General features: G+C 42.5%; 1 long non-coding RNA gene across 1 annotated transcript; it reads right to left on the minus strand.

Moving 5' to 3' along the window:
• Positions 1 to 304: 304 nt before the first annotated feature.
• LOC120855987 lies at positions 305 to 3385 on the minus strand. The gene is made up of 2 exons (XR_005719350.1): positions 3184 to 3385; positions 305 to 391 (listed from the first exon to the last, which is right to left on the minus strand). It is a non-coding gene; the product is annotated as an uncharacterized LOC120855987 (long non-coding RNA).
• Positions 3386 to 5492: the final 2107 nt, after the last annotated feature.

Raw genomic sequence — 5492 nt, forward strand, 5'->3', positions numbered from 1 at the left:
GTCTGCTCCTAGCACAGTCCATCTAGTGGGAAAGAATGACAGGGTTGATATGGTGCATTCTTCCAATTGCTCCCATGCTGGTGTCTAGAGGATGAATATTGAGGGGAACAAGAGTTAAGGTCTCTCCAAACTTTGTATCCATCAAAGCATTGGTCTCCTTCTCAATGGATGGCACTTGGAGGCTGATGAGTGAGATTTCTCCCATCAATTCTGTTTCATGGAGAGTGGTTGTTGGTTGGGATGCTGATTTTCAGGTAAGGATCCCTCCAGTGTTCTGTTTGGGCTTTAACTTGCTGTGTAGGTCTTTTTCATCAAATGGAAAAGGTAAATTTTATGGTGTGGTTTCTTAGAAATTGGCAATATCTTTTCTTAGTTCTGAAGTAACTGGTATCTGCAAAAGACAGAAAGAAAGAGAGGAGAGGAAGGGAGAGAGAGGACATGTGAGTCTTTGTTAGGTTCTGGTGATAGCTGAGCCTGGAGGGATGGCCACATGGTAACTGAGGCCAGGGGCAGACAGAGCTCCTGTTGACAGTAAGAGCTGAATGGAAAAGTGAGATCCATGAGTTAGAAGGAATACCTCCCTAAACTTGCACCCAGCCTGTGGTGCAGCATCTAGGGACCCCTGTCCTCACCCCACTTGTGCTTGGGGATAGCTCAGCTCAATGCTGCTTCCAAGCCTTAACTGGATCCCCCATCACTTAGGCCTCAACGGTCATTTCATTCTCGAATCCCCGTCATCTGGACCAAATGCTAGCTTTCCACACATACCAGGGATGAATGTGCTGCACACTCCTCATACAGAAACATAGTGCTATGGCAGCAGAGGGTCCTCAGTAGAAAAAGACACCCTCTTGTACCTCTACATCCCTGCCTTCTGAGGAGGAGAAGTAGGCTACGGGGAGAATCCTGGAATGTGAGCACCAACAGGGACCTCAGAATGTATCCAAGTCCAATTCCAAAATTTACAGATGAGGAGCTATACTTTCCTGGGGCTAAGGACTATCCAAAACCACATGGCTTGTTACTGACAACCCAGGCCACGGGCCATTCCTATACATTTGGGGGAAGGGAGAGGAAAGGCTCCAAAATGGAGAAGTCCATAGTTAATAGAGGGTGTTTGGTCACCCTCCTGGACAGGAAAAAGACTTTACAGAAAAATCCTGTTCCAAAGGGGCTGAGGAACGAATGAAAAAACAGGAAGCTTGAAATCAGCAAAAAGAGAGCAGGGAGTAACTGTGGCTCACCCTATTTGCATCCCATGGACACCAGAATAGTATGAAGGTGATTGCATGCTGGATCCACCTGAGTCATTTCTAGGAATATTCTCAACATCTAGACAAAGAAAACTCTGAAGTGAAAAAGCATTCATTTCAGATATACTAGATTCTCATGACTTTTTAAATCAAACTTTTCCCAGAATTTCTCCTAGTATTTTATGCTAGCACATAGAAAAGCATGAAAAAGAAGAAACATTTAAGAATGAGGCCTAAGATTCATTATGGAGTTTTGCATACATAAAATATTTAAAGAAAAAACAATTTGTTGACGCTATAGTTCTAAGCCAATTAGTAGGCTGTGAAACCCATTTAGTGAATAGTGAACTACAAGTTGCAGTTGCATTAACAGTAGAAATGAAAACACTGAATTTCATTCTTATGGTAAGAGGAGGTAGTATTTTTTTTTTGGAAGTGGAAGGTAATATTTTATACTCTGGGTAATGTTTCTATGTAATGTTTATTTTAAAATTTATCTTATACTACAGAAATTGTGAGAAACTTGGATTCAAACAGAGAGATTATATATCTAACTCATCTATATTTTTTTCTCTCATTTCTCTTCTCTAGGCTGTACAGTTGAGAGAAAAATGCTAATTCCTTAATGGCTGATATTCAGCTTTTTTATGAAGCAGCCACATTCAGGCCACTGCCATATACGTTACTGATATCCTATCAAATCCACAGACCTTCTAATCCCTGATGCATATTAGCAGAGTTTTGAAAGATATTGACACCCAAACCTCACCCCAGAACATTAAAATCATAATTTCAATGGTTTGGGTTAAAGTATTCATATTAGATCAAAACTCACCCAGTTTTTATTTTATAATAGCATGATTTAGAACTACTCACTAGACCTATATATTTCATACCACTCTTTTTTTCTCTCTCATCAAGTCTACCATGCACTTATTTCCCCCTGACCTTAAAGATTTTTTGGTCTTTCTTAAACCCTCTCATATAAATAACTTGTCTTCTCAACTAGATTTGACTGAAGCAATGACTATCTTGTATATCTCTCTGGGTCTTCATAAATGTGGCCCAGAGTTAATTCACTACAATGCTGTCCTACATTCCCTGCCCTCAGATTCCAACTCAGTTCATTTTGGGGGATTTTTACTGAACGTGTAGAAGGAGTAATTTCAAAAAAAGAAGGGAAGAGGTCTGAATGCCTGTGCATCTCATGCTCTATGAATATCGAAAACCTGGCCTCTGTATCTCCATTTGGCCAATGTCCCTTTAAGGATCCATCTACTGTCCTCTACCTAATGCCAGTTCCAGTGAGTTCCTGGAAGCCCCCTGCACATTAGCAAAGTTCTGCCCACCAAGGCCTGAGGGGAAACAAGACTCAGGTCAGTCCAGCACTTCTACCTATGACCCAGGTTCTTATTTAGTTTTTGTAATCAGGACTCTTTTTCCTCAGTTTCAACACTTCTTATTCAGGTGGAGAAGTTGAGGGTTAAGGATTTTCCTAGGTTAGAGTCTCCAAAAGTCAACCCACATGCAAGTAATTCATTAAAACATGATCCTGGAAGAAAGTTTGTTAGGGAGCAGGGGTGGGTGGGGTGCAAGTAAAGGAGGGAGAGGAAACCAAGAAAGTGTGTGATTTTTGTACCATGTGTTCAGCATGGTACATGCTAAACGACACTCTTACGATAAAGAACACTGTGGATCTGGGCTTCCCTTTGGCTAATAGGAAAGGTCAGAGGGAATAGCGGACAGTAGCAGCACAGCAGAGCTCAGAGTGCAAACAGGAGACTGAGATGGAAGGGCACTGCAAAGCAGAGGAAAGACCACACAGAGGTAGTGTCAGCTGTTAAGTGAACAAGTGAGGAAGAGAAAAATCAGTGGGAGATTGAGCTATAACCTTAGATAAGGAGCATAAGGAAGAAGTGCATGGGATTACCTCTGTACCCTAAGCTTGAAGACCAGGGAATCCGCACGCTAGTCTCCATTTGCTGAAGAGTGGTTTTCTTCTGATAATCTTCTGTTTCAGGACACTTAAGCCCTTAATCTTGCTACAGACTGAACACTTAAGCGTTCTTGCTGTGGAGCCCTTATCCTCCAGGTTGGGAGGGTTCTTCATTCCGATGGAAGCATCCAAACTCAGCTCTGAAGATAAAACCACAACCAATAGGATCCATTGTTATTTAGGATGTTTCTATGACTTACTCCTCCAGCCAGGAAGGACATCAAGTACAGAAACTGTCCAGGAACAGGAAAGGCTATCTGAAAGTCCATGGTGAAGTGAATCCAATGGAGAAACTTTATATATTTTCTTTTTTGTTGATCTTCCTTACACTAGCCAATATTGGTAAGACTGCCACGGGGCAAACATGTTCCCAAATGCCAAAACAGAGTAAAGAAATAAAATTGATGACAACTTCTTTCCTAGGTAGAAAAGACAAAGGCAAGAAATTCCTGCAGGACACAGATTGTCCTGTTGGGAGGGAAGAGATCGTAGAGATGAAGCAAAGTCAAAGTTGAGGGAAAACCTCATAAGAGAAAAGAAGTGAGGAAGTCTAAATTGGAAAAATGTTAAATGTGCATCAATATAGACTTCACACATATATACACAGTATATATAATATTTATACATAATCCAAATGAAGCATGGACAATATAATAAAAACGCAACAATACTCTCAAGTGTGTCTGTGTTTGTGTAATGCAACAAATGAATGAAAGAGTCGAGATACGGAATGGATCATTCTAATGGCTTCTTGATGAGCTGAATTTGGAAAAGAAAAATGAGGAGAGAAAAGCTCTGGTGGGTGACAGGAACTAGGAGTTACGGGGGGTGGGAGTCACAGGGTGGAGGGGTATGAAAATAAAGGGTATTAAAATCACCCTTTGCTGCAAAATCTGCTGTGAAGCTGGATTCCTGCTCATGTTTTCATGGAAGATGACCAGGAAACAGTTCCTGAGGAAGTGGGGGTCGGTCTGGGCTGGGAATGTGGGAAGCCAAGGACAAGAAAAGGAGAGACTAGAGGGAAGAGAAGACAATAAATACTACAAGACCTACTGGCTCTTGTCACGCTCTGCACCCCTGCCGGCCCTGAGCACTTTCCTTGAGATTCTCCGTGCTGCCACAAGGGGGCTCCTTCTCATCTCAGCTCCGCCTGAGGACGTGGGTCTCTCATTCCTCAGATGAGGCCACAGGCTGAGGGATGAGCGCCAGGTAGCGGAGGATGTGGAGAGCGATGGAGGGTAAGGATGAATACGTCCCAGATGAAATGGATGTGAGGGTCTGGAAGCTCTTTTAAGGAAATTTGAACAGAGGTGGACTCGGAAGAGATGAAAACTAGGAGACGGACATGGAGATGAGTGGAGAGAATGAATTAAATGGAGTGTCATAAAAGACTGATCAGTGCACTTCATGGATAGGGTGGAAAGAGGGGAAAACAAGGGAAAATAAACTGGATGTGAAAAGCAAACATGACCCTGTGTTGCAGGGCCAGTGTTTACATTGCTATTGAATGTTACTAATACACTGTTACTGAGAGCACCTAATAGGGGTAAATTGATTTGATGATGGATGTTGAAAGGAGAGAAAAATACTGGCCAAGTTGCCTTTCTGAGAAAGCAAGGGAAGATGGGGTCCAGAGAAAATGGACCATAAAAATTATGCCGTCTCAGAAGAAACAACCATTATGCAATCATTTTGTAAGTGCTAAAGCAACAGAAAGACACAATGCTTAGATATTACATATCCATAATGGTTATCATCAATTTTTAGTGAATCAGACACTCCGGACATTATGTTGTTTAAGATTCCCAACAATTATGGAAAGGAGAATTTTTCAAGAGTTCAGATGAGGGATGAGAGAGAGAAGTACATAAGAAGATAAATAACTTGGCCCAGTTGAACAAGCAGGAATTTGCGAACCCAGAGCCTGAGGCTGAGCTGGTCCTAAGTCACCTCACTCTGTTAGAGTGTCAGGTTTCAACTGGGCCAACAAAGGGTGTGGGAGAGGCCCTCTGCCTCCTTTACACACAGCCCTGTGACAACCAGCTCATGGACCAGAGCTTCCTAATCCCCTTTTCTTTCTTACCTAGAAAGAGTGATCCGTGGTTTACAGAATCAGGGTTGGTAGTAAAGCCCCAGATGGTGGAGAAAAGACTAAGCGTGGCTTTGCTGTCACCACAGTCGAACTGCTGGTCCAGCTGCCGCTGCAGACAGTTGGTCATGTGGGTGATTTTCTGAAGCTGTGC

The sequence above is a fragment of the Oryx dammah genome, unplaced genomic scaffold, assembly GCF_014754425.2.
Source record: "Oryx dammah isolate SB20612 unplaced genomic scaffold, SCBI_Odam_1.1 HiC_scaffold_28, whole genome shotgun sequence".
Lineage (NCBI taxonomy): Eukaryota > Metazoa > Chordata > Mammalia > Artiodactyla > Bovidae > Oryx > Oryx dammah.